At 45.4% G+C, this 25,560-nt stretch overlaps 1 pseudogene; it reads right to left on the bottom strand.

Moving 5' to 3' along the window:
- Window positions 1-13,314: 13,314 nt before the first annotated feature.
- LOC136142200 (nuclear RNA export factor 2-like) lies at window positions 13,315-20,490 on the bottom strand (annotated as a pseudogene).
- Between the last annotated feature and the right edge of the window lie 5,070 nt (window positions 20,491-25,560).

The following is a 25,560-nucleotide window of genomic DNA, read 5'->3' as shown; positions in this document are numbered from 1 at the left end:
ACCCTAATAAACATTGTTATCCTGCTGTAGACCTATTTGTAAAATCCCTTTCAATGATGCAAAAGTATGAGACATGTGGGGGACATTTTCAACTTCATTTGAAAGCCTACTGTCTATAGCACACACTTCCCCATTACCTGACTTGGTCTCCATGGAAGGTGTTTTACAGTTCTAGATTTCAGGTAACTGACAGTATCAGTTTGCAATGTAATCCTTGTCTGTAGACAAGCAACTTAATTGTATCCTGGCTAGGGAAACCTCTGTCTCCATTTGGCCATGCATTTCAACACTCATGATGTATAAATGTGACAAAAAGGTGGTTGTTGACTTTGGCAAGATAAATTTCAGTGGAGGAGTGGAGGGACGTCCCCATTAGATGAGAGATGAAGACTGAGTTGCAGGGGAGGTCGGGGGATGTGAACTGAGTATCAAGAATTCATTGTAGATCTTTAGTTGCAGAGTGCAGAATATATATGTAAAGAGGTCAGTAGCCAGAGATGTGGACAGAGGCCCACAGCATTAAATGATGTTCTATAATCACCATTTATAAGATACTTGAGCAGCTTGAAATCTCAATGAGAAGGATCTATCTCTTCTTAGATTTAACATCTGAATTGACCACACCAGCCTTCTCACACTTTATTTCCTTGTTTCCATTCTGGAGAAGCCTAAAACTTACTGAAGGGATAGTGTAGAGTTTCTTCTTAATGTCTGTTAAACGTATGAACGGATGAATAGGTGAATGCACGACGTGTCAAAGATGTGCTAAGAATTTAAGGATTTTTATCCCTGAGTGCAGAGCTCCTCATGCAGATGACTGAGCCCATGGTGGTGGGTGGCTGAGAGGATGCAGCTTCTCAGGACTCTGCAACTGACAGCTGCAAGATGGGAGCCCTCAACTTCAGTGTTCAGAGGCACATTTAGGCAGACTGCCACACCTTATGTCCTGGAGGGATCCATCCCTGACCTGAGCAGGTGAGTTCACAGACAGGCTTGCCTTCCATCTGGGGGAACGAGACTACTGTCTGCTCAGAAGCTTGCTGTGGTCCAACTCTTGTGCCATTTCGAAAGACTCAAGAACGAGCAGATCCAGCTCCTCTCTAAACTTGAGCTCAACATATATCACAAAGAGATATTCTCAATCTCTTTCTAGGGATACACATTGTCCTTAGGAGGCCCCAGAGGACACACACACACACACACACACACACACACCCTGGAGCCTTCATGCAGGCAGTAGCCCTAGGAGAACTTGCTGGCTTATAAGGCCGTCACTCATGGTTTGTTAGGTTGCCGATGTCACTGGACCTTTTTGCATTAATAACTAATGCAAATGATGATTAGCAGAAGAGTCTGCATACTAGGGATACTTTTAAATAACCTTACTATCCAATTAAATCTGATGACAATAAGAGAATTTCTATGTTCATGTTTTTCAAGTGTAACAATAAACTACTGAGAATTTCCAGTGTGGGGCTGCATATGGGGAATCCTACAAAGTCTGATATTGCTGATGTACAATACAACTTTTTCACAGGTTGATTTATCAATATGCATTAATGAATCCAGGAACTTTTGACCTTCATGCATTTGGAGCCTGTTCCTTCAATTATTCATCCTCAGCATAACACCTGTCCCTCTATTATACTGTGCATATTCCTTATGTTGTCTGGGAATTCACTTTCAAACACTAATGACCTAACCACATTCCCTTGTCTCTACAGAACAGGAAATTGAAGTACAGTGATGTTCACCGACTTGCATAAATACAAGCAGGACTATCAGCCTGGCACCGGAAGTGAAGACAGATTTCAGAAGTGACCCAGATCAGCAGGAAAGCAAGACTTATTTGAATACAGTGTCGTGTGTAGCTGAGCATCATGCAGTCTGCACTTGGACATACAGGGTGTCAGTCTCTGCTTTTCCTCTTAAGAGAAGGATGACCCCCAGCCAAGTTGCTTAACCTCTGTACATTACTGTTTCTCCAGCTACAACATGATGTAAAGACATGTTATTCTCTACCTTCCAGGAATGTTGTGGAAAATACATGAGAGAGAAAAAATGCATGCATTCACAATAGATAAGTCCCTATGATTTTCTGGGCCAGAGGTCCTGCCCTAACATATAACGCTTCCGTTCCAACCACCCTAAGACTATTCACAAATGGCCGTTCAAGTACAAAGTAATGCAAGGACTTATGCCTACTGAATTCATTCAACACAGAGTATAATAATGTCTGAAGTGTAGATTGGAAAGGAATTACGTAGAAATAATAGCTTCTTCCATCCCATCTAAGGTCTCCAAAGTGCTTTCCCAGATGGTACCTCATTAGCCTCTACATCTGAGAGGTTTTATCCAAAAAAATGGCCAGCATAGGGGAAACGATTTACCCAAGAACCTATGATGTGCCTGGCCCCCAGTGATTTACTGTAGTGTTCTTCTGCAAAGCCCATTCTGGCTGGGTTACAGTACATGTTATTCTTTTTTTTTATTATTGAAGTATAGTTGATTTACAATGTTGTGTCAATTTCTGCTGTACAGCAAAGTGATTCAGTTACACATATATATTCCTTTTGACATTCTTTTCCATTATGGTTTATTACAGGATATTGAATATAGTCTCCTGTGCTATACAGTAGGACCTTGTCGTTTATCCATTCTATGTATAAATAGTTTGCATCGGATAATTCCAAACTCCCAATTCGTCCCTTCCCCACCCCCTCTCCCGCTTGCCAACCACAAGTGTGTTCTCTGTCTGTGAGTCTGTTTCTGTTTGATAGGTAAGTTCGTTTGAGTACACATGTTATTCTTAAGAAATTAACATAATTATTAAAAGTGGAATGGGAAAAGATATGAAATAATGTGAAATGGACCAATGGTTTTCTTTCACACACCCAATGGAAATGCTGGAGTCAGTTTTCCTTTCTCCTAAATTATCTGAGAAATGACTCCAGCACAGAGAAATGACACTGAAGTGAATACGTAATGAAAACTTATACGTTTCCCTTCCATTTAATATTTCCACATTATTGTCTTATAATCATGCTGTTTGGATTGTATCAAGGGGATCTCCTTTAAAGGAAGGTCAGGTACGAGATAAGACTATTCATCCCTATTCAGCACTATATGTATCATCTGCCCAATTGACCTTTTGCTCCTCACAGTAATTGTCTAATATGGATAGAATTGTTTCCATTTTACAAGTGAGGAAAGGCAAATTCAGAGATACTGTGACGCAGCTTTTATAAAATTTCCCATCTGCTTTTCACATCCCTTTTTTGCAGCCTCTAATGATCATTGCCTCGAGCTACATTTCATAAAAGGTTGCAAAAGCATGACGTACAAATTCTTTAATTGCTTCTGCATGTATTGGCGGAAATTCTTTGATAAAAGAATTCTTCCCTCAACAACTATGCGTAGGTATAACAAGCACAGGAAAGGCAACGTGTATATACAGTTCACTGGCAATATTTGCACTTTCAAAAATCAGTTGTTTCCCTAGGATTCTCAAAGGTGAGCAGTGAGATGGTTTTGTTGGCTTTTTTTTGAGTGTCATAGATGTTTCTATATTTGACGTGTTTTAGTGCATCATAGTCATTAATATTTTTGATGTTCAAATTGTTCTGTCTTTGGCCAATGGGAGGCCCTGAGGTTATGAGTCTTTCTGATATAATTTCTGGTATGAGAGTTCAGTCCAGACTCACCTGGTACAATCCTTACCTAGACCAAAAATCAGGCATTTCTCCAAGGAAGCCTGGTTCTTTTAGTGGGAAATTCAGTCTAGGGACTACAGTTGCTGATTACTACTGTGTTGGTCATTGTTTCTTGCCCTTTCAGTGCATACAGCCAGTAATATAGGTTTCATATTTAAGAGAATCTACGTCATTGGCTTGCATCCTGGGCTGCTCTTCTGTCCCCTTATAGGTACGCATTTTTATCATCTTTTGTATTAACTGTACAGTTCTTAAAATATAAGGAAATATAACATACACTTGTTTTCTCCCCTTTCATACGTAAAAGCTGTCATATTCTACACCAGTGCTCTCCAACAGAAACTTCTGTGGAGATGGGAATGTTCTGTATCTGTGCTGTTCAACACAGCAGTCATTAAGTACCTGAGTCTTATTCAGGAATTGAACCTTTAGCACCTAAAATGTGGTAACTCTGAGTAACTGATTTTTTAATTTCATGTAATTTGAGTTTAATTTACTGTAAATAGCTACTTGAGGCTAGTGGCCGTCATATTGGACAGCAGCAGCTCCACACACTTCTCTGCACCTGGCTTTTATCACTGAACAATATATCCTGGAGATGACTCCACAACAGTACAGAGAAGGAGTCTTCATTGCTTTTTACAACTGCACAGTCCTCTCAGATGTAGATGGACCACAGTTTATTCAACCAGCCCCTTATTGGTGGATATGTCTTGTTTCTGGCCTTCTGCTGTATGAATTGTTCTGGCAGGAATGGCTTTGTGTTTATGTCTTTTTACATTGTTAGTTTGGGATAGGTTCTTAGGAGAGACATTGCTGGTTCCAAGGGTAAGTACCCTGGTAATTTCATAACACCGTATCAAATCCCCTGGCTAGGAGTTATACCATGTTACATTACCACCAGCAATGTACGTGATTGTCTATTTCTTCACTGACTATGTAAATGATGAGAAGAGGCATCTCGGCTTTTTGGTTTGTTTGTTTTTTTCTTTGCATCTCTTAATCCAGAGTTAGGTTTCACACTTTTTAACATGTTTAAGGAACATTTTTCGGGGAAATCCTTTTTGTATCTAGTGCCCTTTCTCCTTCAGAATGTTCTAATTTGCCCTTGCTTTTCCATAATCTTTCTACTACAAGGTAGATAACCTTTGTCATTGATGTAAGTTGTATGTTTCCCAATTTGTAATTTTTCAGTTTAATTTGCTGATGGGATGCTTTCTGCCTTACAATTTTTAATGAAATCAGGTGTACTATGGTTTTCCCTTATTGCTTCTGGATTTGAAGCCATATTTAGAAAACTTTTCTTCACCACTAGCTTTTAGAGGAATTTATTGTGGATATATGTTTGTGGACAGGAGAGAGAGAAAGGGATCATATTTGAGCGTCAGGTGTAAGAGGAACCCAGAAAAGAAGTGACCGTCATGTGAGAAATATGTGAAAACCATTTCACTAAGAAGTCAAGAGAATTAGGCATTTGGACCAGAGTCTTGGTCCTGTGTTTGTCTTGATAGCTCGGTCTCTACTCTTTTCTATCTCTTGTGGGTATGGATCCAGGCTCCCCCTGACTGGCAGAGAAGGTCTTCATGAAGCAGGAACTCCATGTCACCTCAAATGGACCTGTCAGATGACTAAATGGATAGAACCACCCTCTTAGGGATAAAACATACAAAACCAGTTCCGAAATGTACCACTCTGACAGAGCAAAGGTCTAAGAGAAAGTAAAACCTCCAGCTGGAGCCTGTGAGGAGAAGCAAAACTGAAAGCAACACTGTTCACCTCATCCTTGACTCTCTGAGTGATGTCCCGTCCGGGAAGGTTAAGAGCCTACTCGTCCTATGCAAAAGGACGGGGGTTTGAGTTAGAAGGTGCCACAGTTTCCCAAGTTATAGCCTCTCCCACTAAGCTACATCATTTCCTGTTTCCATGCTGGTTTCCAGGACCCAGGGTCAAGCTTGGACTAATCGTGCTTAGAATGGAGCCTGAGGTCATGGGGCTCCATGGGGTGGGCACTAACATCCATCTGGTTTCCTGGGGGCTTTTCCAGTTATGCAGGTCTGGAGATGAAGAGAGGGAGGTTGGGATGCAGATAAGGAATTGGACTGACAGTTCCTGCCACATGGTAAACACTACACATTAATAAATGAATGAGAAGCAGGGTAGAAACTACACATACGCCCTTTTAGTCTTTCTATACACATCTGAATGTTTCAAAGTAAGTTAAGATCACACTGTACTTGTTTTTTTCCAACAGACTTTGAGGAAACTTTTCACTTCTGTTTTTAAAATATATATTTTCCGTTGAGGGGAAAAAGAAAAATGTGTAGAAAATGGAGAGCGATGCCACCTAGTGACCAAAGTCAGAGCTGCAGGTGTAAAAGTCTGAACTGGGGGCTTGGCAAAGGATGGGGGATGGAAAGGACTGTGGTGGTGGTGGGGAGGCGAATGAATTTCATCCTAAAGGCAAGATTTCTAGACTTCACACTGGCAGCGATCCTTCTGTATTCATGCCCATGCTGGGATCTTCAAGCCCTGGGACTGGAAATCTGGCCCCTAAGTGAACTGAGTAGAAAGCTGCATGAGTTAGTGTATGAATAATTGGTGTAAAGAAATTTGAGACAAAGGGACATATACAAATACACACACATACAAAAAACTGTCAAGTCAATTCTTTTGATCTGCTTCCGAAGCCATGAATATATGAATAGCGCATTGGTAATCAGTTTGCAATCTTTTGTATTTTCAAACAAACCAAACGTTGTATTTTACTCAATGTTTCCATTCTGGAAACAGCATAGAAATGCAAAGTTATAAAATAAAAACATCTTCTACCTTCAACAATCCACACTCAGTGATTTATTATCAAAGAAATCTGTTTAGTGTCTAAGTCAATAAATGTATTTCTACACTATTATTCTGTGACTTGGCTGCTGATATACCTGTTTAACAAAACTTTATCTCAGTACTTTGTTAGGGCACCAATGAATACTTCTCTTTGTTTAACACGTATGGAAAAATATAGACAGGCGTTTTTAGAAACCAAAATTACATTGCCACACCCATCTGTCCCTACCTTTTGCCCACCATAATACAAAGAGAGCTTCTCTTAACTTATAGGTGCCTACTTTCCAGATTTTTCTCTGTATGTAATGCACTAACATATTTAATCACCCTCATACACCCATGTTCATATATATTCTTTTGCAGAAAAAGGGTCATCATATTTTACTTTGTACATCATGACAACCCTGTTCGCTTAATATGATTCATTTCCTATTAATTTATTTAGTTTGGTTTCTTTCCAAGTGGTTTTTCTGTGCATCCGCTCTTGATATCATTGACCTAACTCTACTGTTTAAGAATATTTTGTACATTGAAGAGATAAACCTACGTCTGAATACAATATCCCCCAGATTTTCACACACCTTTTGTGACTTTTGAAATGCACAGGATATCTAATCCTTTTTAATGAGCTTTAGTGCTTTTATTTCACTTCACGTTGTTTTAGAGAGAACTGAATAATAATGCCTTCTGAGATGTCGAATGTCAGTTCACAGGGTAAAATGTAACTCCAGATTACTTTGTGTAACTCCAGATTATGAATCCTGGAGCAGCAATTGGTAAGGTTGTTTCTAGGTCACGTTACTTAACTTGTAAGTTCTGTTCCCTGAAATGAATTCAGCAAGGTAGCAGGGTAAAAGATTAATATACAGAAATCTGTTGCATTTCATTACACTAATAATGAAATATCAGAAAGGAAAGTAAACAAATAATCCCATTTAAAATCCCATCAAAAAATGCAATACCTAAGAATAAACTTAACCAAGAGGTGAAAGACCTATATGATGAAAACTATAGGACATTGATAAAAGAAATGGAAGGTGATTCAAAGATATGGAAAGGTGTCCCATGCTCTTAGACTGGAAGACTTAATATTGTTAAAATGGCCATACTACCCAAATCAATCCACAGACTTAATGTAATCCCTATCAAAACACCTGCTACATTCTTCACAGAAATAGAAATAATAATCCAAAAATTTATATGGCACCACAAAAGACCCAGAATTGCCAAAGAAATCCTGAGGAAAAGAACAGAGCTGGAGGCATAACCTTCCCAGACTTCAGGTTATACTACAAAACTACAGTAATCAAAACAGCATGGTACTGGCACAAAAACAGACATATAGATCAATGGATAGAATAGATAGCCTAGGAATAAACCCACCCACCTACGGTCAAGTAATTTTCAATAAAGGAGGCAAGAATATACAATGGAGAAAAGACTGTCTCTCCAACAAGTGATGCTGGGAAAGCTGGACAGCTCCATGTAAATCAATGAAATCAGAACACTCCCTCACACTATATACAAAAATAAACTTGAAATGATTTAAAGACCTAAATATAAGACGTGACACCATAAAACTCCTAGAAGAGAACATAGGTGAACCAATCTCTGACATAAATCGTAGCAATATTTTCTCAGATCAGGGTCCCAAGGCAAAATAAATTAAAGCAAAAATAAACAAATGGGACCTAATTTAAAATCTTTTGCACAGCCAAGGAAGCCATCAACAAAATGAAAAGACAACTTATGGAATGGGAGAAAAATGCTTGCAAGTGATGTGACTGACAAGGGGTTAATATCCAAAAATATACAACTCCATATCAAAATATAAACAACTCAATCAAAAAATGTGCAGAAGATCTAAATAGATAATTTTCCAAAGGAGACATAAAGACGGCCAACAGGCACATGAAAAGATGCTCAACATCACTAATTACTAGAGAAATGCAAATCAAAACCTCACATGAGTCAGAATGGTTATCATCGAAAAGTCTGCAAATAATAAATGCTGGAGAGGGTGCGGAGAAAAGGGAACCTCCTACACTGTTGGTTCGAATGTAAATTGGTGCAGCCACGTGGAGAGCAGTATGGAGGTTTCTTAAATAGCTAAACACAGAGCTGCCATAGGATCCAGCAATCCCACTCCTGGGTGTATATCCAGAAAGAAATGAAAACTCATACACACACACACACACACACACACACACACACACCCACTGGACTATTACTCAGCCATTTGCAGCAACATAGTTGGACTTAGAGAATATTATACTTACTGAAGTAAGTCAGACAGAGAAAGACAAATATTATATGATATCACTTATATGTGGAATCTAAAAAATAATACAAATGAATCTATATACAAAACAGAAACAGTCTCACAGACATAGAATACAAACTTATGGTTAGCAAAGGGGAGAAGGAGGGGGGCGGGACAAATTAGGAGTATGAGACTGACAGATACAAGCTACTATACATAAAATAGATAAAGTAACAAGGAGTTATGGTAATAAAGTACGGGGAATTGTAATCAATATTTTTAATAACATATAACGGGAAATAATCTGATACCCGAATCACTTTGCTGTGCACCTGAAACTAACACAATACTGTAAATCAACTGTACTTCAATTTTTAAAAATACACACAAAAAATTCTGATTCTGATCATTTATAAGTACCTATTGGTCTTGAAAAGAGTCTAGGATTAAATGAGATAAAATGTAAAATCCCTTTCATATAGTAGTTGTGTACATGTTAATATCCTACCATTCAGGTTCTCTATCCAAAGGGCAACAGCTTGTGCTGCTTTCTGGGTCCAGTTCAGCACCTCAAGAATCAACTAGTCATTGTGGCCCCCACACCCAGTCCTCTTGGCCCACGGAGTAGGATTTCATCCCTACCATCATCTTCATGTCCAATGGGGAGCATGACACAGCCCAGATTCCACATCAGGCGAGGTTTCCACTATCAGTCTTTTAAGCCCTGGAATTTTATCATCTAAAACAGGAGGCTGCTGCTTGATCTGTGTAGAGGGCAAAGTGTAGACATGTGACCCTGGAAAATTTACACATTCCGTGAGTCTGAGGTTGGCCCTCTGTAAAATGGGACTAAGGGCGCCTACTTCTCGACTTGTAAGAAGAAAAGGAGAAAACCTCAAAGAATGTCTGGCAGGCAAGAGGACTTTGAGATACATTACTCCTGGCCCACCTTGCCTCCTCTGTCCTATAAAATAGATTTGAAACAGCATCTGGAAATGTAGCAGCAAGAAGTGAACTTTGGTGCCATCTCATCATTTCCTTTTTCCTCATGCTTTCTTGTCTCCTTTTTTTCATTCTAGTTTGACCAGAGGCAATTTCTTATTGAGCCCCAGGAAGAAGGATTAGCACAGAAGAGCGAAGAACAGGAACAGGTCAGCTAGACAGAAGTCATCAAACGTATGTCCAGTTCCAGAGCCATCAACTGACCACAGGACCTGGGTTGAGTCTCTTCCCCTGTGTCGGCCTGAGTCCTAACATAGAAGTACACTCAATATAGAAACAGGGGTTAGGGGTGGGGCCTTTTCGGTCAGAAGATCAGGATTTGATACTGGCAACCATTACTGGCTGGTTGACTTATCTTGAGCAAGTAATTTATCTAATATGTGTGCTATAATTGTTGCTATCTTTTATTACTATTGTGGGTTTATTCTTTCAGTTTTACGAGTATTATTATTTTTCTTACCACCCAGTCAAGTGTGAATGGTAGGAGTGGTGATTAGCACAAAGTTAGGGACGAACCCAACTGAGGCTGGAGAATATAGGAAGTGAAGACAGAGAATGGAGGTGAAGTAAGCAGACAAGCCCTGGGCTCTCTCTGGGTGCCAGGCCCTGTGCCCAACCTTTCACGACTCAGGGAAGGTTCTTACCCAACAGCACTCCTGGTTCTCAGCTGCAGACAGTGGCGACCTGGGGGCTGCCAGGGAGGTGCCCAGATGAAGGACTATACCCTTATTAGCTCCCTCCCCACTGAAGACCACCAGAGCTGCCTCTCCATTGCCATCTCCCTGCTCTTGGCTTCTGGGTATTGGAGTAGGTACCCCGTGGAAACTTCCACACCTGACCCTTGAAGGGCTTTCTCCTCATACAAAAGATACTCTACCTTCCTCAGTCCTCAAAGGTTGTCCTGAACAACTTACATTCCCACCAACAGTGCAAGAGGGTTATGACACAGCAATCCCACTACTGGGCATATACCCTGAGAAAACCATAATTCAAACAGAGTCAGGTAGCACAATGTTCACTGCAACACTATTTACAATAGCCAGGACATGGAAGCAACCTACGTGGCCACTGACAAATGAATGGATAAAGAAGATGTGACACATATATACAATGGAATATTTACTCAGCCATAAAAGGAAACGAAATTGAGTTATTTGTAGTGAGGTGGATGGACCTAGAGTCTGTCATACAGAGTGAAGTAAGTCAGAAAGAGAAAAACAAATACCGTATGCTAACACATGTATATGGAATCTCAAAACCAAAAACGGTTCTGAAGAAACTAGGGGCAGGACAGGAATAAAGACGCAGACGTAGAGAACGGACTTGAGGACATGGGGAAGGGAAGGGTAAGCTGGGACGAAGTGCGAGAGTGGCATGGACTTATATACACTACCAAATGTAAAACAGACAGCTAGTGGGAAGCAGCTGCATAGCACAGGGAGATCAGCTCGGTGCTTGGTGACCACCTAGAGGGGTGGGTTAGGGAGGGAGGGAGGGAGACGCAAGAGGGAGGCGATATAGGGATATATATATATATATATGTAAATATATACATATGTGTATATATATATATGTAAATATATACATATGTGTGTATATATATATATATATATATATATATATATACACACACATACTGGATTCACTTTCTTACACAGCAGAAACTAACACAACGTTGTAAAGCAATTATACTCCAATAAAGATGTTTAAAAAAAAAAGTCCTGCACACTAAGGAAGGGGGACTCTGAGGTAAAGAAGGAAGTGCCTGCCTCTCAGAGGTATGTCATCTCCACGTTTTTACCTGACATATTGTACTTTTATCACTAATGACTTTATACATTTCCTATACACAGCCCGTCGATACACACACACAAACACACACACACACGGAGATATGCTGTCAACTCCATTTGGTTCTACTTTACCTCCCCCGTGAAACTGAGCACAGTGAATGCTTTTCCAAGTTAATGAATGCATGTGCGCGTGTATGTGCACTATCATATTCATCAGTAGGGGTTTTGAGGGAGTACCCCTTGGGCCTGTTATATCCGGGGAGAACAAAAGGACCATTTCTCCAGGCCTGGAAGCCCACTGTCTAAAAGGGAGGCTGCTCCACTGTCCTCTAGAGAGGGCGAGGGATGGAACCTCATTCCCAAACTCCCACTTACCTGGATAGGTGATAGAAGCTATATGAGGAGGAGTCTGTCATCTGTGAAATGGGACTAATCTTTAACACAGAGCTGTCCTGACGGGTGAATGAGAAAACCTGGGGCCAAGGCAGGCACTGTGGAAAGGTGTTTCTCATTGTTTCTCCTAATGAGAATATAGATATCTTTATGAAGGAAGCAAATCTCCCTCTGGTATGCCTTGAGTTCAAAGTTTTAACGACAGAAGGATCTTCTTGGGAGACTCAGAAGCTCCTAAGAGCTGCCCCACATCGTGCCTCTGAGCAGACCCTAACCCAGTTCCCCACGCTGGGAAGACAGGCTTGCCTTTGATTCACCTGGTGAGCTCAGTGAGCGATGGCACCAGGGCAGCCAGCCGTAGTGTTTGCCTAACTGCTGCTCCTGGACTGCTCCGCCTGCTAATACGTTTATAGGAACATTCTAGACCTGTCTCCCATTCAACAGTGCAGGGGTCCTCAGATCATGCGTCATCCAGCCACGTCACACCACAGTTTCAACCATCTGCTGCCTCCCTGTGACACAAAAACCTAAAAAGTACTACCATTTCACTGAAATACGATTGTCCCTTCTTTCATTCACTAATAACTAAATATATATTCCGCTTAAAATTTATACTATTCCATTTGAGGTGTCTCATTAGCTCTGTAGTAGAAATAGGATAAGAAGGAAAATTAATATATGGGCAAATTTAAGAGTTAAAAATGAGCTGAGATGGCTCCTTCACATTAGCTGTTAACTTGCTCAAGTTTCAAGGCACTGAAGATTAAATAATTCCTCCTTGGACCCCTCTTCCCCATTCAGCTACAAGCCTCTCTTTCTCATTGTCTCAGTCTCTCTATTTCCTTCTCTCTCTCCCTCTCATGATGAGATCTCATTTTCTGTAGATAAATATAGAAATATATAAACGTGCATAATAAATATGTAAACACCTACGTAAGCAAACTTACAGGAAGATATGATGAAGGTGAAAACATTCAACGGTTACCTCTGGGAGGTATGTTTTGGAGTAATGATATTTTTCCCTTCCACATACACTGTGACATATACGGTGGAATGAACCTCATGCACACTCCTGAACACCCAACTGTCTGTTAATACAGAAGCAGCATCCATGAAATTAATAAAAATAATACAAGGCTGCTCAAAATAACTAGGTAGCGTTATATGTACCACGGATGAAATGTTCAGATTAAAAATGACTGAAATAAACAAGGAAAACAAATTACCTTCAAGTTCCCATTAATCACTCCTCTACTCCTCCCAGCTCCCTCCTATCCCCATGCAACCCCAGCACTCACTTCTGAGACCACTAGCGGTTCATCTCAGATGGGGTGGAGGATGCCTGCATAATGTTCTGCTGCTGCTGGGAGAGGGGTGCATGGAGCTGGAGGTGGGTGTAGACAGTGGGGTGGAGAACACACTCTGGGTCTCACTGGGGTCGGCATCCCTCACAAACAGCTCGTCATTCACGATGCACAGACTGAAGGAAAAATGGGCCCTCAGACAACTGATGGATGCACACCCACACCCCCAACACTGACTCTGCTCCCACTGGCACTCAGCAACCAGATTCCTTCCACGCGCCTCCCGTTTCTGTCTCCCAGGTTCCTTGACTGGTACCTCCGCCCCTCCCCGCAGAGTCCACCTTTGGAGGGACTGTCTACCACCTTCACTTGGTTTATAGGTTCATCCCCAACCCAGGGGCAATTTCGCATTTACCCTTTACCACAGTGCAAGGAGTGGACAGTCTGATCCCCATTCTCAGAAGACAACACTGAGTCACACAGAGGTCATGTGAATTGACCAAGGTCACACAGCGAGTGAGTGTTGGGTCAAGGAAAGAACCCATAGGCCGATCCCAGAGCCCACGCTCTTCCTAACCACTAGGCTACACTGCTCCTGGGATCTCCCTGCTGGCTTTCCACATTACTGAGTAAACCTAAGGTCTGCACCACCACATTCCCACGCCCCTGAGTCCAAGCGGGGATGGGCATTCCCGCCCACAACAGGGCTCTCACCTGGCGTAGCGGGCAGGGGTAGCGATGAAGGTCCGGGTGAAGGCACGCACACAGCCCTGAGAACTTCCTTCCACTTCAACAGCAAACAAACAACAGCACCCCTTACAGCTGCATGTGCTGTACACGCTCACACGGCGGTCCCCAGTCAGGGTGTGACTGGACACTCATGCTGAGAGGGCAGTTGTTCACGGGGGCCAGGGTGTCGGGAATGGGGAGGGCAACTGTAGGAGCAGTCTGCGCCCAGTGACAGGGCCCCTGACGACCACTACACAAGTTCACGGGATGCATTTTTCACAGCCGCCCAAGAGGTGGATACTACTACCCCATTTTGCAAATGAGGAAACTGAGACCTTAAGTAACGGCCCAAGTTCTCAGAGTAAGTATCTGGTTTGAGAGCCACCAAATGCCACAGCCTGTGTCCCCAAAGCCCAGGGTGTGCAGGGCAGACAGGCATGGACACAGCTCAGACCTGGATTGTCTGTGGGAAGTCTGAGGGCAGGAGAACACAGTGGGGAAGGGGAGGGGAGAGGAGGGGAGGGGAGGTGGGGGAGGGCAGGTGGGGAGGGTAGGAGTGGAATGCAGGGAAGGGAAGGGAAGGGACAGGAGGGGGAGGGGAAGGGAAGAGAAGAGAAGGGGAAGGGAAGGGAAGGGGTCAGGGAAGCTAGGTGGTTCTGGGAGTGAGCCTGGCCAGGGGGAGGCAGCAGTGGGGCATCTGCGCTGGGGGTCTACACACACTCACCTGCCTTGAACACCCCACTGACGGAGAAGCAGAGCATCGTTTTCTGAAAGGGAAGAGCCCAGGCGCCCAGTCACCACCTCCACCTCCCACCCACCTGCGGCTTCCCGGGCCCACCCAAGGGAGGAAGCAGGCGCTCACCGTCTGGAACCACGTGTCCACCACGAAGGAGCTGAAGGCATGCTGAGTCTTGGGCAACACACAGAGGGTGTGCACAATGACACGTTTTGTGTGCTTCAGCAGCTGGACCCGCAGGTCTGTGAGGGGAGGGGAAGCGAGCGAAGGTCAGGGGCTGCCACGCCCTGGGCCCTATGATTGACCCCTTCACCACCCTTTCCCACCCAGTCTTCCCATCACACACTCACAGGGGTGCTTGAGCTTCTTCATATTCCTGCTGTCCTTGAAATACTCGCACAAGCTGCTTCTAGGAGACAAAGAGCAACAGTGGGTGGTGGGTGATTGCAGGAGCTGGCCTGTGTCTGCTGGGGAGCCACACGGCCCGGGAGCACAGCCTGTGCCGTGATACTCACGGGGCTGGGTCCTCGGGGTAGAAGGGAATCGTCAGGGAGAAGCAGGCCTCCTCGTGATAAGCACCCGCGAGAATCCGTCTGTCTCCATAGTCATGGATCAAGTAGTACCTAAGGAGGAGCAATGAAGACAGTCTATCTCTGTGGTCTGGACCTCAAATGAGACTTGAACACTCCCCTGAGCAGACCTGTGCTTAGGTGGCCTCACCTGTCCTAGCCCTCCCTCCCTTGCTCAGCTTCCCTGAGGTACTTACTGCTTCAGGAATTGCAGGACTAGGCTCTTCAGCTTATCAGATACAAAGCAGCTTCCCTGGAATCAAATGGCACTTGAGACTATGCAGTAGATAAAGGCTCCCTGCAACACCCCAAATGTTGTTTGATCCTTTTCCTCACCTTGCAGAGCTGTACTATGTAGGGAGTGTCAACGTCAATGGTCACTGGTGACGGTAACTCCTGGCCATCCTGGAGAAGGGAAGAGGAAGTCAGGAGTGGAGACCAGGGGAGTGGCCCTGGATGATCCGGGAAAAGGATGGGCCCAGGAGGGTGAGGGTCAGAGGTCAGGTGTGAAAGGGCCCGGGAAATTCCATGGGAAAGCTTACAGTGGATGTCTTCATCATGAGGTCCTGGAAGTCTCTAGTGTTATATTCAACTTGTGTGTGTGCGTGTGTGTACTTATGGGTATTTTTCCAGCAAGTATATCCATGTCATTTTCAGGAGACCATGTCCCCCAAAATGGTTAAGGTTCTGATGCTAATATGTGATCTAGGCAAGACCCAAAGGGCTTGAGGGCAGGTGCAGAGGCCACCGACATTCGAAAGAGACAATGATTTACGTAGGCACTTACCAGGCGTAACAACTTCGGGAAACATTCTCTGATGGCCCTGTCCAAAACCAAAAATAGAGAACAGGTGGTTGATAGTTCAAGGTTGCAATGCTTCCTTTGAGTTAAAACAGTAATACCATAAACAGAGATCAGTGTGTTCTGGCCAATCCAGCAGCACCCTTTGCCCACCTCTGCTCCTGATTTTAAGGGTTTTCGGTCCACTTGCCTGTTGAGCACTGAGCATCTGTCACCTTACTGTCTGAAAGGCACTGTCTCCTCATCTCTCTCAGTACCTTCACATTAATAGTCCTTCCCTCCCTCCTTTCCTCTCCTTTGCCTGCGTAGCTCCCACCCAGACTACTCGGACTCCCTTCTCCAGTGCCACAGGGACCAGCATTTCAAACCCGTGCTGCAGGGCTTCCTTCTCCTCCCTCCCTTCCTCCAGGGCCCCACTGAAGGCTGTGGGGAGAAGAGGGGATGGAGTGGGAGCCCAGGGCTCTGCTACCACACTGGGGGTCCAGCACTCTGGCAAGACCCGGACACCCCCCAGGGATGGCCCAGGATGCTGGGCCCGCGAGGTGAGTGAGGTGGGGCTCAGGGAGGGAGATGGAGGGGATGAAGACAGAAAGGGAGTGAAGGTAGGAAGGGAGAGATGAGAGAGACATAGGGGCACAGAGAGAGGGGAAAGAGAGACAACAAAGGGAAGGGAAAGAAGCTCTCCCGTGGTCGGGGTCAGGGAAGAAGAGAGAAGGAAGGGGAAACGGCACACCGGTTGCAGCTCTTCACCTGCCCCAGAATCGCCCAAACACACCGGGTAGGAGTGGAAAATATGCACATGTTGGGCTGGGGGCCCACTGGATGCTAGCTGAAACTTTGTCACCTGTGTGAGCTCAGCCAGACTTGGGCATGGGAAACCGAGCAGCCATGGGGGCAGATCTTCCTCAGAAAGAGGAAAGGGTCAGGTCCCAGCTCAGTATGGGGCTGAGGATCCATGGCCCCCTCTGATGATCACTGTCTTCTCTCCCGATGACCCCTGCACCTGTCTGAGTTGGTTCTTTATCTGAGGAATCATACCTGTCTCAGGCTGCCCAGGGCTCCTGTGAAGGACCAGGCGGAATGATGTGACATGTGCAGGGAGGGATGGGAAGTGCCCCTCAGAGGCCTGTCCTTCTGTCTCCTCTACCACCTCTGCCCTCTGCCTTCCACTCCTGCCTCGGGAAGCCCTCTGATCACTGGCGGGGGCCCACGTCTGGCCCCTTGACTCAGGGAGCCCTGCTTTTTCCCAAGGAGGGTCCAGCTCCTGGCACTGGGCCAGCAGAATGGATGTCATGACAGCAGCCACCCATGGCCTCAGCCCTCAGCATGGCACAGGAAAGCCCCCATGTCAACATGGGAGAGGAGGGGGGATCCCTTTTGAGGAAGGGGAAGAGGGCCCCTCTCAGAACGGGGGAGGCAAACCCCATCTCAGCACGAAGAAGGAAGGCTTCTCTCAGCAAGAGGCCCTGGACTGGAGGGCCCTTCTCAGTCCAGGGCGCCAGCATCTGGATCAAGGCTGGTCTCTCCTGGTCCTGGTGAGGAGGAGAAGCCCTGCTTCCTGGGGCACACTCTTGGGAGGCCTTGCAGGAATATAGCTGGGTGCAGAGAGCTGGAAACAGACCCCAGAGCGCCTGCAGAGGTGAGCAGGTCAGGGGAAGGAAACTCCTCACCGGTGATAGGCACAGAGAAAGCAGAAGGTGGGGCCTGTGATCCTCCCAGAAGACCAGGGCTGCCACCTTTGGCAAAGGGGCACTGTCACAGATAGTCTAGGCTCCCATGGGTGAAGGTCACCAAGAAGGGTGGCAGGGTGTTCACACTGACCTTACATAGGTGGACTGGTCTGGGAAGGTGTCACACAATGGGTTCCCTTGCAGCCACAGCTCTTCAAGCTTCAGCCCTTGCATCTTGCTCAACTCCCACACAGAGGTCAGCTGAGAAATATGGCGCGGAAGTGGGAAAAGGAATCCCAGGGAAAGAGGGACATCTGGATCCCTGCACCCCCAGACCCCTCCCTCCCACACAGGTACCTTCACCTGCCTCCTGTCATCACTCTGATGGCCACTAACATGCCCGCCCCCCACTCTCAACCCAACTTTGACCTGGCTCCCTCTTCTCACCTCATTTTTGGAGAGGTTCAGGATCTTGACCGTGGGGGCCATCTGTGTAATGTCAGACAGGCCATCCAGCTGGTACAGTTTGTTGCTGCTCAAGTTCAAGGACAACAGCTTTGGGGCAAGAAGAGGTAGAGTGCAGGTTACTATCTAGGACCTTGGAGACAAATCTGCCCTCCACCCCATCCCTTTCACCCCCTACCCTAATACCAGCAATGGGCCTACAGCCTCACCTCAGGGAAATACTTTTCGATGACCTGCAGGGTGGCAGCCATGCAGTTTCTTCGATTCAGAAATATATCAATATCATAGCACACCAAGTCTTCAGGAAGGAGAGGGGAGGAAATAGGATGGCTGAGTGGGGTGTGAGGCCAGCACCAGCCCCTCCCCGCGTTACCATCCCTAAGTCTCCCTCCGGGAAGACCCCTCTGCCCTCACCCGCCCTAGAATTACTGCTGTCAGCCGTACCTGTGTCAAGGCGGAGCCTCTGGAGATCAAGAGCTTGCTGGGAGACATCAAATCGTTTGCTCAAGGTCAGCTGTGGAGAGATGGAGAGAGCCGCTCTGAGGCTGTGGTGCTTGCAGGGAAATCAGGGGCGAGGGGGACGGGGGTCTGGAGGAAGGAGAGGTGGGTCTGAGCACTGCCTCACAACACGCCTTGAGTCTGCATTACCTTTAGCTGCTCCATTTCTTCTGGCTTCAACTTATCCCGCACAGAGTAGGGAACAGCGGAGGGGCTGACAAAGACAGGTATCTGCAGGAAGAAGAGGTGGGGTAAGCACCAGGAACTCTAGTTCCAAAGAAGACAACCAGCCCCTGGCCTGTACTCCTTCCTCAGGACGAGGTACACGTAACGCCCTCGACACACCTTTCGGCTCTCCTCGTCACGAATCTTGTAGCTGACATCCATCAATGCAGAGGCAGTGCTAGCTTCCTGGACAAAGAACTGAGCCCCATTTCGCATAAAGTGGAACTACAGGGATTGAATGCAACAGCAATAGTATCAGAAGCCAACAGACCCTGCTGAACCAGGTCTCTCTCTCTCCCCCTTCCCTGTGCCCACGCATCTCGCTTCGGCATCCTCTCTTACGTCCACTGGAGTGAAGGGGACACTGCAATGGCTCTGGATTGACTTCATTAGCCATGTCTTGTCATACTTTATCGCACAAGGAATCTAAGGATGAAAAGAAGGCATGGGAGAGAGGACAGACAACAGGGAATTTAGGCTGCAGGACGAACCTTTTCCTGTTCTTTTCTGGCCTTCTACTGAGCTTGAAAGGGCTTGTAAAGAAGGGACCACTGGCATGATTTCTTATGGGTGTGCGTAATATGGATTTCCTAAATACTCTTTCTCTCCAGTCAAACTCTCTTCCACATAATCAAGGTGTCAGAGATGATCTTCCTTTTATAAATTTCCAGGAGATCCTACCAAGCGCACACACTGCTTGTCCCTCAGACAAGGTCTCCAGAGTCTCGACCCTCTCTCTCCCACACTCAGCTTGCCAAACTGAGACCTCCAATGTGGAGTTGCTCCATATCCTTGGCAGTAGTTTCCACCTTTGCTTTGAGACAGGCTCCTCCGTTCTCCTCACGGTCAGCCTGTTCCCTTTACATTGCTTCTCTGAACCTGCCCTTAGATGAACAAGACTGTTAACTCCTGGTAATAAAAAGGACAGATTACAAACTGTCCCCAGGGAAAGAAACCAGCATCTCTACATGAGACCAACACAACTCCCCCTGCCTTTTCTCTCCTGCACATTCCATACGTTTTTCAGGATACTCACTGTGACCCTGAACCAGCTGCCTGGGGTTCCATCTTGTGTGTTCTCCCCCATTTCACTCTCCTGAGGTTTTCTGTTTCTGCACACAGTAGTATGCATGTGGCCTTCACTGTGCCATTTCACTCCTCTCTTGTTGCCTCGGATGGTACAGGGAGAGCTGCAGGGGGCATGTGGAGAGAAGGACGGTGAGTGGCCATAAGTGCTAAGAAAGTCTTCTGTACACCCTCGTCTCTTTGACACCGGCTCTGCAATTAGGATTGCTCAACCATTATTTCACTTCTAGCATGCTTCAGTTTTGCAGTGAGAGAAGAAAAACAAGTCCACGGAGCGTGAGAGAGGTGCATAGTCCAGGGGCTGCTGTGCACAAACCCTGCTGCCTGGCCACTTACTGTCTTACTTCGGGGTCCTCCTGGACATCCCTCTTCACCACGTTTCCATCATCCTCCTGGAGGTGTGAGGGCTGAGGCTTACATCTATCATGTTCACAGTGAGGGCTCCTCTCACCAGAATTACCTGGGAAATAACTCCAACCTTTCTTTCTTCCTTGAGGTGATCTACCACCACCACCGTATTCTGAAAAGAGGAACAAAAATACAAGTTTGCAGACACATCTGTGGTCCACTTCCCACGTACCATGTCTTAGGCTAACAGCATGGTAGGGCAGGCAAAGTGCCAACCTGGCCTAAGGGACCAGTCCCACAAGCCTCAGAAACGACACTCTTCTGCCTGTCCACAGAGGACAGCCTTATCCGACAGATGGCACTATCAGGGGAAGAATCGAGGAGGAGCAGGATGAGGAAGAGGACGACAAGGAGGACAAAGAGGGAGGAGAAGGAGGAGAGGACAACTGCGTTGAAACTTTTAAAACAGTGGAGCAGGACTGATAAAGAACCGAGGTGTATGCGTCCATGGGTTAGACTGGACACCAGTCATATATATACCAGGAAGGCACCCGAATCTTGCTTTCTCTCAGGACTTTCCAGCAACCACACCAATACCTCTCTCGTGCTTCCCAAATCCAATGAGCCGCCAAACCGATTCCACTAACAACCAACAAGCTAGCTGGACTTCCTTTGCCAGTGCACTTGGAGCTTTAATGTCAGGTGGCACTGATGTAACGGCCTCCTGAACTGTCTCCCTCCCTCCAGCCTTGCCCTGAACAATACTCTGTTGGAAAGAGCCAGAGAGAGCTCTCTATTGGGCCAGCCTGAAATACCTTTCAGCTCAGCAGGCAACTCTTCCTAACTTCAGCCCTTTTCTAACAAGGGTTTGAATGATAACCTGGAATGATGTGTCAACCACCATTTCCCAGTGTTTAGGGATTCTTCTTTTTGCTTTCTATTACTGGTGGCTAATTTGATTCCATCATGGCCAGGGAACACACTCTGGGAGATTTCAAGTGTTGTTTTTAAATAATTTTATTTCTTTATTTATGGCTGCGTTGGGTCTTCATTGCTGCACACGGGCTTTCTCTACTTGCGGCAAGCGGGGGCTACTCTTCGTTGTGGCGCACGGGCTTCCCGTTGCAGCGGCTTCTCTTGTTGCGGAGCTTGGACTCTAGGCACGTGGGCTTCAGTAGTTGTGGCACGCGGGCTCAGTAGTTGTGGCTCAAGGGCTCTAGAGAGCAGGTTCAGTAGTTGAAGCGCACGGGCTTAGCTGCTCCGTGGCATGTGGGATCTTCCTGACCGGGACTCGAACCTCTGTCCCCTGCACTGGCAGGCGGATTCTTAACCAGCACACCACCAGGGAAGTCCCTCAATTCTTTCTGAATTTACTGATGCTTGTCTGATGGTCGAGGAGATGGTCTAACTTGGTGAATGTTACAGAGATCCTCGGGGAAAAACCTGTACTCTGCTGTTGGTGGGCGGACTGTTCTCTTTATGTCATGCAGATCTCGTTAGTTTACTGTGTTATTCAGGTCTCCTATATCCTTGCTGATTTTCTCTCTAGTAATTCTGTCACTTGCTAAGAGGGAGGTGGGTGTGGAAGGTCCCCACTATAAATATAGATCTGGCTCTTTCTCCTTTCAGCTCCACCCGTTTTTCCTTCGTGTACTTTGAGGCTCTGTTGTTTGGTGCGTACACATTTAGGAACTTTATGTCTCCCTGGTGTACTGATCCTTTCACCATTCTGTAAGGCCTCTCTTTGGCTCTTGCTCATTTTCTTTACTCTGACATCTACTGCACTGGATACTGAAGCTACAGCCACGCTTAGAAAGTGTCCTGGTTATATCTCACCTTGTCTTCACTCCTAGCAGTTGTGTTGCTGTTCACCCCTCCACCCACAAGTTCTCCCCTCCAACATATCTAATTCACCATGGGAAAAGATTTGGAAGTTTTTCAGCACCTGCAGAAATAAGATCGTATCAATTCTCTCTCCCATGCGTGGATTCACTAAGGGTATTTTATTTTTAACGCATTCCACTGAAACAGTGAACCAGCTGATAATCATACTAGTGGCTTGTGAGGAGGGAGGATTATGGTAATTACACTGTTACAAACCAGCTTCCTTTGGGTTGTAATACTTAAGGTTCTCTAGGTTTGTGTGCTGTGCCTTTTGTACATTAACTATTCCATGTTGTCTCAGGGCACGCTTATGAGCAAAGATCCGCCCACTGCTGATCACTCCACGATGGAGTGATTACGACCAGGCCTCAGATGAACTCCTCTGCGGAGCCCTCGCTTTCCCTGTGTGGCCCGCTGTCAGGGCAATCCTGCTACTCACAACCTTGGGACTTTCCGTGTGTGGCACTGGAAGTGAAAGGAAACACAGATAGGGCATTTGACCCACAAATGCCACTTGCTCAGTCCCCAAACCTCGGAGGGGGCCTGGCGTGCTCTCTTTCTCCCACACTCCACATCCAACTGGTCAGGAGATTCTCTCGGCCCCTCTCTCAAAGTATGTCCGGAAGCCAGCCACTTCTCACCACCTTCATTACCACCACCCTGGCCAAGATACCAACAGCTACCTCCTGGACTGTACTGCTGTCCAGCTGGCCCCTCTGCTTTCATCCTGGCTCCCTTACCTGTCTCTTTTCAACCCAGCAGCAGAGAGCAAGTCAAATCATTTCACTCCTCTTCTCAACACCACATAACAGTGGTTTGAAGCCCACCAACATGTTCAAAAGCCAGGAGTTCATAATGACACTCATCAACAATAACAACAAAGAGGAACCTTATTGGTGACCTTTGGAGAATGCCGGGCAACCAACTCGTTTTCAGGAAAATCCAGCAATGAAAGGGAAAAATTCACATTTTAAAGGGAGCAGTAAGGGCATGTGGTCTACGTACGGTGTATAGGAAGAGTCAGAGTCATTTGCAAGAACCCACTTTCCTTCCGAAATAACGTTGCCGAGGGGAAAGCGTAAAAGGGAGCTATATAACAGCTACCGCAGTCCCCCAGCTGACCAACTAAGTCGGGTGCCTGAACAGGGCTAGAGACCTCCCTCATCAAGGTGATTCAGACACAAGCAATCTCAGACATCGACTTGTCAAGTATTTGATAGAATAATCCAGTGAAGCTCTGTCACTTACTGCGTATGTGATTTTAGGCGAGTAGTTTACCTCTCTGAGCCTCAATTCCATCATCCGGTAGTGCTGTTTGCCAGGTGTTTCCATTGGTCCCTGTTCTGGCGACCTGGAACAGCTGGTACTTCTTGACCTCCTTTGTTTGGGCAGGGCTGTGTATGTGACTGGTTCTGGCTAATGGGCTGTGTGTGACATGTGCTATTTCTGGGCCAGAACATACGCTTGTTGGATTGAGACCTTGCAGGGTCCTCTTCCCCTCAGGCACAGAGACTGACAACTTTCTAGATGATGGCTGCTCTGTCAGTTTGGGTCTCCAAGTCATTCCAGTAAGAATGGCTCAGACCCCCAAGGTCCACCATCCTGTGAGGGGCATGCACCTGCCATGGACATGTAGTCGAAGTGAGGAATGAGCCCCTGAGATACGGGGACTGTCTATTACCACAGCATAATCTAGCCTATCTTGATTCTTGAATCTTATCTGTAAATTAAAATAACATCCTCTCAGGATTTTTCTGAGGATTAAATGAGAAAACTGGTATGACAAGGTTGCCACAGTGCTTGACATAAAACAGGAACTCAAAAATGGCAGCTATAATGATTAAATAATAATAACAAACTAGTTTTGAAAAAGAGTGGATAATTGGTATAAAATGAGAGCTATTTCATCCACTCATCCTTACAGGTAAGTTGTATCATCTCTTCAAGAGTGGGGCATTTTATTTTTTTTTTAAGACTTCCTAATGACTAGCACATATGCACTTATTGCTTGCCATCATGATATCAGAAACATAAATTGAGGTTATATGTAAAGAGTGAAAAACTGGAAAGATTAAGCAAAAGAGAGAATGACTAATGACATAAGATAACATGAGTTAGCAATAAGTGGTTTCTTAATGAGAAGAACAGATTATAATTATTAGTAAGCATACATTCTTCTTAGTAAACAAAGGTACAAGGTATTAATGCGGCAGAAGAGATTTACTTTGAACAGGCTTTCCCAACAGGTTTTCTGAGGAACACTAGTACTTTCCACAGTGGTCTGTGGAAAAATGTTCCTTTCCCATATAGCTTGAGAAAACTACCTGCTACAGACTGAATGTTTATGTACCAACCTAGTCTCCAAGGTGACAGTATTTGCAGGTAGAGTCTTTGGTAGGTGATTAGGTCACGAGGGAGATGCCGTCATGAATGGGATTAGTGCCTTTACAAAAGAGGACCCAGAGAGCTCCCTTGCCCTTTCTGCCATGTGAGGATACAGCGTGAAGACAGCCCTTTATGAACCAGGAAGGAGGCTCTCACCAGACACTGAACCTACTGGTGCCTTGATTTTGGACTTCACAGACTCCAGAACCGTGAAAAATAAATTCTTGTAATTTGTAAGCCACCCGGTCCACGGTGTTCTACTACAGCAGCCTGAACAAGCTAAGACACTACCCTATTCTTTGAGATTCAAGTGGCATATTATCTTTAAAATATGACAATATAGAAATCCTTTGTACCTTCATTATTGTATGTCCCATATTTCTTCAATGGATAAAAACATTTTTGTTGCTGCTGTCTCTCAGACATAGTGTCTTGTAGAGCAAACCGGAAAGTGCTGAAATGAGAGGAAAGAAATGGCTATTATATAATACAAAATATATGTATCACCCCTTTAACCATCTCTCAAACCATATTTAAATCCCTCACAAATGTAAACACCATCTTTTACTTGCTGCATTTTACTCATTAAGTCCCATCTACGTGATTTTTATGAAATGTATCATCTATAATTTTACTTAATATGGTTTTCTTAAATAAATTCACTGTTTTTTCCCACATGAAGGAAAGGGGAGAGCTTTCAAGGAATTTAACAAGGAATGGTTAGAAAATCAGGAGGAAAATCAGAAGCCAATAGTGTCTGGCTGGACTAATTTAAGCCATTTAGAGGGTCCAAGCAGAAAAAGATTATGGCATCCCACCCCCCACACACTTTGAAAAGCTACTGATCGGCAAAG

This window comes from Phocoena phocoena, chromosome X (genome assembly GCF_963924675.1).
Source record: "Phocoena phocoena chromosome X, mPhoPho1.1, whole genome shotgun sequence".
NCBI classification, from domain to species: Eukaryota; Metazoa; Chordata; class Mammalia; order Artiodactyla; family Phocoenidae; genus Phocoena; species Phocoena phocoena.
This window is presented reverse-complemented; position numbering and strand designations above follow the sequence as displayed.